The sequence below is a fragment of the Gavialis gangeticus genome, unplaced genomic scaffold, assembly GCF_001723915.1.
Source record: "Gavialis gangeticus isolate Ggan-Ray unplaced genomic scaffold, GavGan_comp1, whole genome shotgun sequence".
Taxonomy (NCBI): domain Eukaryota; kingdom Metazoa; phylum Chordata; order Crocodylia; family Gavialidae; genus Gavialis; species Gavialis gangeticus.
Window position 1 is genome coordinate 53,784,533 of NW_017729024.1, and position 13,130 is coordinate 53,797,662.

Sequence of the window (13,130 nt, forward strand, 5' to 3'; positions counted from 1 at the left end):
GTGATAGAGCCAATTAATTCAGCCCTTTGTTTATTAGCAGGGAGGCTACCCTGCTTCTAGTTTAGGAGGCAGCCTGTCTGGAGCAGTACAGTGCTCTTGAGAGCATTGGAGCCACACAAGTCTATCATGTAGACATGGGCAGTAGGCCTGTGCAAAGCAGCAAGCATTCTCTTCAGATTCAGATTTGGCTGATTCAGAGACAGTGATTCAATTTGGTGGTTCAAATCACTGTCCTGATTCGATTTGGCTGATTTGGATTCGGAGATTTGGTGCCAATTCGGAGATTTGGCCATAGACTATAATAGGGAATCACTAAAATACCTATAACTTTGTCATTTTTTGCAGATTCAGATGAAAACAGCAGAGATGGTAGCCCCTTCTGAGGACATGAAGCCTGCCAAGTTTCAAGGAGATAAGTGGAGGGGTTTCTGTGAAAGTGCACCTCAAACTGTTGAAAACAAAACTCATATTACTTGTGTGTGTTAAGGCAGAGCAGGATGAAAACTGCAGGGATGGTAGCCCTGCATGCGGGCATGAGGCCTGCCAGGTTTCAGGCAGAGTGCTGCAGGGGTTTCTGTGAAAGTGGACCTCAAGTTTCTGAAAGCAAATAAAAAAAGCAAATAGGTGCGAGTGAAGAGGGTGGCACTCAATCCATTGGCAGGTGGAGCTTGGGAAGCCCCGGCAGTGGGAGGTTCACCGTCAGGAACACCAGCTGCTCCACCAAAGTAGAATCCAAGGAGGTGCAGTGGGGTGTCACAACACCTTCTCGCTTGGCACACTGGTCAGTGGACAGGACAGGTGCTCTTGGGCAACAGTGGCCAGATCCTGCCACACGTAGCTGCATGTTGCCCAATAGGCCAAGGGGTCACAGTACGGCAGCTCCACATCCTTGGCAAGATAGGTAGCCACCAAGGCCTCTGCACTACCTGCCTGATGGTGGGGTCTGGTGCCTCTGGACCTCAACATTGAAGCCATGCCCTTGGCCCACATTGGCAGTGACTGTGGTGGAGGAGATGGCTCATGGTTAGAGTGCTAGCATGGGAAAGTTGATCCCCCTCTTCCACGTCCCCCGCCTCTGCCCTTCTGCCTCCCTGACTGTTCACCAGCACCTCCGTCTAGTGATTGAGGGTTTTGCTGCTGCAAATGCTCCCCCTCCCCCTCGGGTCTCACATGGCCACCAGCACATGAACTGTACTGGGCTGCAACGGATTCAGCCATTTTTTGATGCCCTCCTTCAGCTGCTTCACCAGTGCCTGCACCTCTGATGAAAGTGGCTTGCCCCAGCCAGGAACATCAATCCCCTGGGATTTCTCCATTTCATTCTCATGCTCCTTCACTGTGAGGATCACCTGGCTGAGGAGGGCATCGCCAGTGCTGAGGTTCTTGGTGGCCTCGAGGAACCACTTGAGGACCACCAAGATCTGGGAGATGGTATCCCACTCCATTTTGTTAAGGGGACCACTGATCCCAATCTCCCCAACCAAGGCCATCTCATGGATGGCCTTCTGTTGCTCAACCAGCCTCTCCAGCATCAGATACGTGGAGTTCCACCAAGTCTCCACATGCCACATGATTCTGTGCTGCAGGATACTCAGCTCTGCCTGTTTCTCCTGCAGCATCTTGCCCCACTTCATGCTGCAATGGAAGTAGCCCACCACCTTCCTGCATTTCAAAATGAGCTGACTGGTAGTGATGGCACTGTCACCAGGAGCCCTGTCCCCCTCCAAGGCATCCCTGACTATGAAGTGGCATCATGCACTGCCTTGACCATATTGGCACCATTGTTGGAGACCACGAACCCACAGGTCAGCTCTCCCTGCCCAACGAGCCACCCCTGCACTATGCAGTTCATGGCCACCAGGATCTCCCGTGCTGTGTGGGACTCACCCATTACCTCAGCTTGAAGGAGAGCACTTGTTTCAAAGTGTTTCATGTCCTTGCCCCGGCTGATCTCCCTTCGGCAGTGCTGGCAGGTAGCATACTTGAGATAATCTGCCACCTCAAAATGATCCCACACTACACTACCTACCCACCCACTTCTGGGTTGAGGGTGGGGATCCTGCTTATTCCGCCCTTCACCAGGCAGAGGCATAACAGGGGGAGCTGAGCCACCTGCCCCCACAACCTCCTCCAAAGTGCCTTCCAGAGAAGGAGACCTGCCTCTCGGGGAACTTTGAGGGGTGTGGAGCACAAACTCAGATTCCCCCTGAATTTCCTTCACTAAGGCCCTCAGCTCCTCTGCTTCCAGATCCAGCTCCTCCTCTGGCAATGGAAGGCTCATGCTGAGAACTGAAATTGGGGTGGAAAATGTCATGCTGCTGCTGGTCAGTGGTGTTAGTGGTGGTGGTGCAGGTGCAAGCACTGCTACCATCTCCTTGCTCCCACTAGCAGCAGAAGACTCACAGTTGCCAGGTACATTTATATTTGGGGTGGGGGGAACTTGCAGCTCTCCCTCTGCCCCCTCTCCCTCCCCTGCCAGAAGACCTGGCACCTGCCTTTCCAGCATGCTTCATGTTTGGTGTGCTGCAAAATGTATGTGTATGTGTGTAATATATATTGTGCTTTACCGCACAGTGATGACACACCGTCAGGGCAAACACAGATTTCTTTTTGTGGGGGGAAAGAATCAAAACAGACTTGTTGACTTGACAGGCACTAGATCAACACTCAGGATCCCAATATTGTGCTGTTAAACAGGAAGGCAATACAAAATGATATACACACACATAAACTACACAAACACCACTATGAGTTCACACACACATGTACACATACACAAACACACAAGCATGCACTTTTGTGGCTATGTGTTAACACTAGGGGGCATTGGGGTAACTTGGTGCTTAAGTTTACTTAAGGTCAAGTGGCCCCAGGTTTACTTGAGGTCACTGTGGCTTGGGGTTACTCGAGGTCACTTGGGGTTGGGAGTTACTTGAGGTCACTGTGGCCTCTAAAGTTACTTGAGGTCACTGGGGCTTGGGGTTACTTAATTGGTGTTAATTAATCAGAGGAAAAAGCTGAAAACGAGCGAAGTGGAGGAGCTCTGCTGGGGAGAAGCCGGCACAGAGGCTGGGGCCAGAGCCAGAGCTGGAGCTAGAGCAGAGAGACTGTGGGGGAGCCCAAAGGTATGGGGAGAGGGAAACTGGGACTGCGGGGAGCCGGGGAACCAGAGAGGGGCTGTGGGGAAGCTGAGGGAGGCTGCAGGGAGCCAGGAGCCAGGTTGGGGAGCAGCAGGGGAGCCGAAGATGCTGCGGGTATCAGGGAAAAGTTACAGGGGTGCTGGAAGAGACTGCAGGTGCTGGAAAAGGGCTGCAGGGGAGCCAAAGAGGGGCTCTGGGTGCTGGGAGCTGGATCATGGCTCCAGGTGCCAGGGAAATGCTGTGGGTGCCAGAGAGGGGCTGTGGGGGAGTGGCTCCAGGTACTGGGAGCAAGAGAATGGAGAGGGGCTGTGGGGGAGAGGCTGCAGGAGAGCTGGAGAGGGGCTCCAGGTGCTGGCAGAGCCGGGGAAAAACCTTGGTTGCGGGGAGAGGCTGTGGGTCCCAGGAAAAGCCATATCAGGGAGCTGGGGAAGGTTTTGGGTGCCAGGAGCTGGATTGGGGGGCAGCAGGAGAGGCTCTGGGTGTTGGAACTAGATCAGGAAGCTGCAAAGGAGGCTCTGGGTACCAGAGCTGAATCAGGGGAAGCCCGGGAAGCTGGGACCTGGACTGGGGAGGAGGGGAGAGGATGCGGGAGTGCCAGGAGAGGCTGCAGGGAAACTGGGAAGCTGGAAGCTGGATTAGGGGGCCACAGGTGCTGAGGAAAGAAGCTAGGAGTCACTGGAGGCAGCTGGGAGATTGGGGGACACTATGGAAGGTAACAGGGAAGTCAGGGAGAAGGCGGAGGCAGCGAGGCACACCGGGAGAGTGGAGAGAGGGAGATCAGGCAGAAGGCAAAGGCGGCAGGACACAAGCAGGAACAGAGAGAGAGAGATCAGGGAGAAGGCAAAGGTGGTGGGACACAAACGGAGAAAAATCGGGGAGAGAAGGCAGAGAGAGACAGGGAGTGGGGAGAAGGCAGAGGCAGAGGACAGAGTGGGGGCTAGAGCTGGGAAACCAAAGAGTGGGGCTGGGAGGTCAGCAGAGAGGAAGAGAAAGCTGGAGCTGGGGGTGATACAGGTGGCAGAAAGGAATGAATTCCAGAGGGAGGTCAGAGAGATGGGGATTTAGTTGGGAGCCTGCAGCAAGACAGAGACCAACTCGGGGTCAAAAATATCAGTTTTATTAGGCAGGCAATGTACTATACAGCTCATGAATTTATTGGTTCCTACACACACACACACACAATGGTAGGAGGAGAGAGAAAAAGGCTCGGTGGAGGGATTGAAGTCAAGGTGTGTAGGGACAGAGTCAGGTCCTTTCCTTGGGGAAGAAAGATGGGTGATAGTTACCTATCCTGGGCTGCAAGTTGATCCTCAATGGCCAGTTGGGATCTTCTCCAGCAAGGTGTTGTCCAGAGGGGGTCACCAGCAGGGCCTCTAGGTGGATAGGTGGCATGGTGCAGTGCTGGTCCAGATGGAGAGGGCATCCCAAAGAGGTCACACTCTACCACCCCTTTTATAGGGGTGGGCTACCTGTGTGTCCTATGGGAGGGACATACCCAGACAAGGACAGTCCTGCTGAGATGCCTATGTGCAGATCCAGGTACCCTCATTGTCTGGTAGGACACAATGGCAGGGTTGCTTGTTCGTTGTCTTTCAAATGCTGGGTTTCTGTTCTGTTCCTGGGTGAGGTCCATGGTTCCTGGGTGAGTCAATGCAAGGTAATGGTCCGGTTGTTGAGTTGATGGTCCAGTCATTGAGTTGATCATTTAGTAAAGGCCTGCTATCATTGTACCTCGAGCAACCTCATTCATTCCCATTCATTCAGGAACCAATCTACATGAGACTGGTTAGACATGAGTCACAGTTACAACATAGGTTACACCCGGGCAGAGGACACAAGATGGAGGCTTGACATACAAAATGGAAACTTGATTTTACTTTACAGACATAGGCCTAAATCATATAAATTCAATATAAAACAGTAAAAATCAATACAAACATAATAGAACATTAGTTACAATATAAAAGGGGCTTGTTACTATAAGGGAGTATAAGAACTTATCTTAGTTTACCTAATACTACTTGTAATCACTTATAAGGGAAAGAGAGGGCAGAGAGAAAGTCAGAAATGGTTGGGGAAGGGAAGGGAATGTATTTTTAAATAATAAAAAAATAAAACCCGGGGGGGGGGGTTGCTACAGACTAACAAGAACAAATAAGAGGATTTGGGGGAAGAATAAGTTGAAAGGAATGGATAGGGATAACAATAGGGATTGTAAACAAGGGTAAGTAGGAAAGGGTTGGATACAACTTACAAGAAGAAAGTCTAGCTAGCAAAAGACTAAGCTTTTCAGATGCTGATGCTCTAAGGGAGAGACAGCTCACAAAAGGCACAGATCACTTCACTCACAGCTTTATATGTTGCTTTTACTTTCCTCCCCCAGAGCACTGTGATTGGAAGGGAACTCAGAAAGATCACAGACACTGGCCAGCTATGGATGTCAATATCAGAGCAGTCTCCCCACCCCCGCCTTTTCCATATATGGAAGATCGACCTGCCCCCCTCTTCTCAGTTTCTGTTTGCTGCAAGCTTTCCAAATGTCCGAATCAATTTGGATGCTTCTGATTCAATTTGGACCTTTCAATGCATCTCCTCATTCAATTCAGATTCAAAGATTTGGCTGCCAAAACAGGCTGAATCTCCTCTGAATCAAAGCGACTACTAAAGCTTTGCATAGCCCTAATGGGCAGTGCCATCCAATAGATAGCTCACTAGAAAAAATGAGTAGTGATCTGGGTTCTAGTCCCAGCTCTGCTCATGCTGCACACAGTAAACAAGCCATTTAAATGCTCCATACCACAGCCCCCCAGTGTGTAAGACCAGAGACAGTGCTTACCATTTCCTTCACTTTGTAATGTGCATTGAGATCAGGAGATGACAAGCATTTTCTGAAGAGTTAAGTATTGCTAATGTTTACAGCTAACCATAATGACCTGTAAATAATGTTTTAAAAATGAGTATGCACCACAGCCCAATATGTTTGCATTTTCTTTTCATGTTGCTAGTTTTCTGGAAGAACCAAACGTGTATAACAGCAATGACCAAAGACAACTGGAAAATATAAATGTCATGGCCAGATCCCAGATACTTCAGCTGTGATGCTAACAAGTCAACAACCTACATATACATACATAAGGTCCTACTGCAAAGTGCATTTCCATGTGATCTGCAGAAAGAGCAGAATGCAGAGAATCTAATCAGACAGGCCTACTGAAGTGGGAACTCACCTGGGCACCAAAGAATGACTCATCTGTATGACACCCTTGCTATCATGCTTCTTTCCTTCTCTTTTATTTTTTTTTGCTAATCTCTCATTAGAACCAAGCTCTTTAAAATTTAATATGATTATTTTAATTGAGAAATCTTTGAGGCTCATTTTGCAAAGCACTTTTCACATAAAAATCAGAATCATCACCTTTTTTCCAGAGCAAATTAACCACTTATACACAGAGTGTTTCCTATCACTGATTGATACTGTACATAATCATGTGTCACTCCTTGAATGTTGAATAGAGGATAAGTAAGGGGTACTTCCCGAAGGACATGTTGATGAGTAAGGAGTTGTCCTAGCCTTTAGGGACACAAGCAAAGAGCAGCCTAACTATACTGGTTGAGCAACAAGGATCTCCGCTGGTAACCTGCACTTTAGGATGTGAGCCTCAGCCTGGGAGCAAGAGAAAGAAACAGAAAATCTAATAACCCAGCAAGACACCCAGGACCAGCTCCTTTTCCACCTGTTAGATATAAATATTTTTTATGCATCTAAGTCCAAACATATTCTGCTGCTTGAATCCCTGACAAAATTGTTAATGGGGTAAGGTCTTCCTCCACCTCACCCTTCTTTGTGAATCAGCCTCAGTAGAGGAACTAGGGTTGGGTAAGTGGGGCACCAGCCCTGGCCACTGATTTTGACTGGGCCCAAGAATGGCAGTTCCTGCTGATGTCTTGGTGGCAGTAGCTGCTACCTTAGGCAAAACATTTCCTAGTTACACCTACAATTGGACTTAAGTGCAAGAGGACAGCACATTACACAGAAATGGACACATTATATTAATGACTTTTCACGGACTGAAGCAGAGTGAAGCAGGAGTGGACTTAGAAGCTTAGGCACCAAAGAGGCAAGACAGGAACTTGCACTTAAGCATATACCTCACAGCTCCATTGACTATAACAACTTGGTCTGCGCTCCAAGCAACACTTACTTCTGTGAAGACAAAGAGATTTTCCAGTCTTTGCTCCTTACCGTGGTCCATACATACCCTGTCTTCACAAAATCTCTGCCATGCCCCAGAGCAAGAGTAGCATGTATTTACAGTAGTGCTGGATAGCCCTGGCTGAGATTGGGGCACTGAGCACAAACACAGGGTAGGACAGCCCAAAATCCAAAAGCTTACACGAGACAAAAAGCGGGAGGAATAAAGCTATCTCACCCATTTTAGATAGGAGCATCCGAGACAACAAGAGATGAAAGATATTGAAAGGGATATAGGTTTCTGAAAATGCAAAGTGTGATTTTTCAAAGCACTAAAGTGCCCATTAGTGTTTGTAGGAATTTTCAGCCTTCTGTAAATCTGACACCAAGCACTTGTCCAAGATCACACAGAGAATCTGACAGAGCTAAGAACTGAACCCATTATCTTCCGAGTCTCACCCCATTAGCCGAACCACGAAGTCACTCCTCTGCCTGGCTGCAGGCTTTGTACTTGGTAGTGGGAAGGCACTCCATGCAAGATACCCCAGAACCTGACCAGTCTTTCTGTTAACTCCACCCCCTCACCCATAACTACTGAATGAATGGTTTAATTTGCTTCCTACTGAATGTGTGGTTCTTGAGACAACATAACCTTGCTGATAATCCTGTGCTGACCTCACTGAAATGTTAGAAGTTAGTGTCATTGACCTGAGTGGTGCTCGCAGATGACGACTTACAAAAATGAAACCAAAGCTAAAATATACTGGGGACATCTCTAGAATTCACACGCAACTTTGCCAAAGGGAGTTGGTGAGGTTCACTAGTCTGAAGAAGTTATTCCCTAGATTTCCACTTGCCATAAGGCTTCCAGACTTGTACACCTGCAGAATATCCCTCAGCACAGCCCACTTTCTCTGGGCTGACATCCATTTTGTATAAATTAGGTAGGAGAGCAGCATTTTCTTGTCAATTTTCCAATTAAATTACACAGAAATAAATCTGAGTTACAGCATAAGTCCCTACAGAATGGGATCCTAATTGCTCTACACATATGTTTAATGGATTAAGTAACAACATAAATTTAATCCATTGATAAGAATGTAATTATACTTTTGTTGCTGGTGTCAGCTAAGTTAATTACATGGGATTGGATCTGTACAGCTGATTGTCTCCTCATTCCTGACTTCAGCATGTGACAGTGGTCATTTGTGTGTTTCCAAGACTTAGGTCAGACCTGGAGAAAGACACCTTTTAAGTCAGCAACCTTGAAAACCTCCCTACTGTGACCAAGTCCAAACAAACTCAGTTTTCTCCCACTCTCCTAGAACATGCAAACAGGATGAGCAGACCAAAGGAAAACAACCTCCCAGAAATCAGTTGCCACCAATTTTCAGTTGCCAGGTTGTTTTCTGGTGGTCCAGAATGAATCCATCTGGCCCACTCTTTCCCACCAACTTTGGAGGCAGACATGCTTATCTTCCTGCCAGGAACCCAATCCTTCTTCAGTGGGCATCTGTACAGTCTTGATTCAGTCACAGAAAGCAAATGTACAAATAAATGGGGCTTAATTAGCTACAACATATACCCTGGAGAGAAAGTCTGTTTCCACAAAGAGGGGGGCCAAACTTCACTAGGATGAGGGCTTCATCCTATGTTCTTAGTAGAACCACACAACTAAACACCCAAGATGGGGCAGAATGGAAATGGGCTGATTGCTTGAGAGGCCAAGAAAAAGAAAAACAAGCCATGGCTGATCTCCTCACTTCCCTACCACCTCCTGAGTGGAGACTCCTTGGTGGAAAAAGCTGCAGTCACATGGCCCTACACACTGAAGTGGGCACTTTCAATAATGGCTCCTTTCTCAAAGGGCACTCGCGGTGCTTTGACAGTGAGGTTCCTTAAGGGTTTCTCAAAGTGAGCACCCAAAAGGCACAAGATATCTGAGAATTCAGCTATGCAGTAAGAATGAGTGCCCAGGACTGAGAGCCTCTGAGCGGGATGAGCACACACTCAGGGTCACTGGCAGGTGGCTACATTGCCTTATTCTGGGGAGCGAGCAAAAGGAGAGCAGGAGTGGATAGATAGGACTGTGCTTATGGCAATCCATCTGGCTGTGGCAAGGAAGTGATGTAGACAAACTTTATGTTTACATCTTTTATTTATTGCAATGCAAATAAACACTTATTTAGGAGATTTAAAGCTTCAGTGACAGGCAGGAGGAAAACATACCTTGCGTCAGTAGCCAATTTTGCTTTCCAGAGAACTTAATGACCTTCTCTCTTTGTACAACTTCCTTTCCATACTGTATATGTGCCAGTGGGAAACCAAACTCTTGCTATTCTTGCATTTGATTTAGAAAAAGAAAAAAGTGGGTTCTACAAACACAGATCTTAGATTCTAGAGAGAGCTAAGCAGAAGAAACAACTCTCCCTAAGCAACTTAACAAAGGACCCAAGTGTTTGATAGACCTTTTCTTGTAGTCAAAGAGTATATAGCTAGACAATGAGCAGGACTGTCTTCTCACTTCCATAAGTATAATTCTGGAAGATAATTCAACAAGAGTTATTTCAGCTGCAGACAAGATAAGGTTTCAATCTAATGTTTTTATGCAAGCTTAGCTGATTTGAGGCATATGTGGTTCCTCCCTTTAAACAGTACTGGAAGTGCAAGCGCACAGCTGCAGAGACACATTTCACTTGCTTTTGGAAGTCACGCATATAGAGTTGGCCTGACAAAGCTAAGCTCTTCATTAATAGGAGTTTGAACTCAATAGAGAATTTGTAAATCAAACTGAGGCATATTTGCTCTTATACCAACTATTCAAAGTGCCAAATTATTTGAGAAGCAGAGATGAGGTATTCCCCATTCTCATTCCAACAGCTGACTTCATTTTTCCATAAGCATTCTAGATTAAAAGGACCCCTTTGAATTCCATATGGAATATATACATACACACACACACACACACGGACGCACATACATACACACACACACATAAACGTCAAATTCTGTAACTGACACAGGACTCTTCAAACCAAATGTTTTCCTTTTATCAAAATACTTTAAAATGAAGAAATAAAAGACGAATAACTTTTTTAAAGAATGCTTTGTCAAGCCTCATTGTTAGGGCCGATGTAACAAGACCTTGTCAGTCCCCATTACAGAGTAAAAGGGACAGGGCTTTTTAAGGCAAACCAGATAGGCTGGAGGCCATGCCCCAGAGATCAGTATGAAAGGAATGTCCCTAGCAGCAGCAATGGGACAGAAGGGCTATGACTGGGGAGATGGCAAACGGAAAGCTGAAGAAGACACCCAAAGACACTGACTGGGGTATATCTGGGAAAAAACAAGGGAGGCCAAATTGGCTGCAGGGAAAGTCAGCTTGGTGCTGGGCCTGTTCAGAAATATTCAGAAGATGGAAGCAGAAGGGACTGGACAGGGAAATATTAATCAGAGGATTTATCAGGTCAGAGAAAGTACAAGTTAAAAACATAGCATATCAGGATGCTAGCAAAACCACATTTCATGCCAACTAGATTCTCCTTCTCTTCAGAGATCTGCACATTGAATAAGATCAAGATTATCTAGAGTCAAAAAATGCTGTTGAAAAGGACATATCAGGAGATGCCTGAATTTTCATACTTTGGGTTGAAAGGTAATCTGGTATGAATTAAAATGAGAATTTTGTGGGAGAGACAGAATCTTAGATCAATCACCTGGAAGTTTCTTGCATCTTCCTTTGGTCACATGTTCCTGAGCTAAATGGACCATGACTTTCATCCAGTTTGGCAGTTTCTGTTCCTCTGGAAAAAAATGCTTTTAAAATGTGAAAAAAAGAAAAGTTAATGGATACTAGCCTAAAAGTTGCCTGCATACTCTGTTTGCTCCTTTTGCTGCATCAGCAACTTTTGGGATCTAGATTTGACATAACTTCAGCCTGGCTTCCTCTATCCAAATCTAACAAGAGCACCAGCTAAGGAAGAAAAAAAATAGTGACACTTCCCTTAAAGTTTCAGTTGATTTAGGCAAATCCTTGAATAAAATAGGATAGGATTTAGAAGAGTAGCCATGGGATTTAAGGGTGAAGCAGTAAAAGGTTTTGTCTAAGGTGACATTCAGTGATCTGGATCAATATCCCTGCATACACAATAGTCAGTTTGCAGACTTTTGGTATTTTCAACACCCGTGGTCCACTAATAATCTAGATAATTTTGTTCAGAGATATTACTAAAGGCTTATCTACATTACAGGGCTACTACTTCCACAGCTTTGCTGGATGCAAAAAGAAGTCAAGACCCCTCAAGAAGTCAAACCCCTCAAGTGGAGATTCAGCATATAGCAACAAATACTATTTACTGCCTACACAAACAGAAGTTCTGGGCAGAAACTCTCTTCTGATAGTGGGGCTGCATCCAGATAAGGCAGGGGTGGGCAAAATGTGGCCCGTGGGCCAGATGCAGCCCACCAGGCCATTCTATCCAGCCTGCACGGCCCCTAAAAAATTTAGAAAATTAATATTTATCTGCCCCTGCCTGCCTGTCATTCAGCCCTTGATAGCTTGCCAAAACTCAGTAAGTGGCCCTCCACCGGAAATAATTGCCCGCCCTGATAAGGGATCGGGGCAGGTTTAGTTTCCCAGCAGATTCACATTGGCTAGGGCCGTGGTTCTCAGCGTTTTTAGCCACAGACGGTTCAAAGCACAAACTGGCCTGATCAGCCACTCACGTGCTCACAGAAACCAAACCAATCAGTGATGTTATGGTCATTTTCAAATTCAAAGGACAAACAACAGCCTCAAGGCCACCCCTAGTTACTTCTTCTGAATTTCATGACACCTTGTTGAGAATCACTGAGCTACAATTTAAATTCAGAGAAGATCTGGAGGGCTGCCTTCAGGATAAAAGGTTAAGAAGCACTGATCTAGCTGGTGCCAGGTGAGGCCAGTGGGAATGGGACCTAATCCTGCTATGTTCTGCCTTTTCTACTCTGCCCCCTCCCTGCCCCGTTCTGTACCCCAAGGACAAGGACAAGGACAGCACCCACCACTGAAGCTGTTCCTTCAGCGTCTCACGCATCAGTAACCATCCACCTGGCCCCTCTTTCCAGCCCTGGGAGTCTTGGAGGAGCAGAGATGACAAGCCAGCTTGCAAAACAGCTCTAGCCCCATGTCCATGTAGCCATCTGCCTGGCTGCTGCAGAGTGTGCTGTTGGGAGCATGGGGACAGCAAGCACAGAGGCTACCTGGGGAGTCAGGGGAGGACAGCAGTAGCAACAGTCCTAGAGGACCAGCTACAGGTGCTGCTGAGTAGCTGGGGAAGTTGCAGGATGCCACATGAGGGAAGGAGAACATTTCTTTCCTCACATAAGGGATGAGCGGCACGGCATCCTTAACAAGATGACCAACAATTTTTCTATCCACCTTACAGTTCCTTCATCCAACCCGTACTTCCTTAACTTGCTTCCTGAATGCTGTGGGAAACTGTATCAAAAGCCTTGCTAAAGTCGAGGTTTATCATGTCTGCTGCTTTCCCCGCATCCACAGAGTCAGTCATCTCATAGAAGGCAATCAGGTTGGTCAGGCATGACTTGCCTCTGGTGACTCCGTGCTGGCTGTTCTTGGTTGCTTTCTTCTCCTCCAAGTGCTTAGAAATGGATTTCTTGAGGACCTGCTCCATGATTTTTCCAGGGACTGAGGCTTCCATCAGGGGAGCCAAGGGGCACCCCCCACCAAGCAGTTTAACCTTCCCCCATGCCCAGCAAGCAACTGGGCACAAAGTGGGCTGTTTAGCTGCACTATC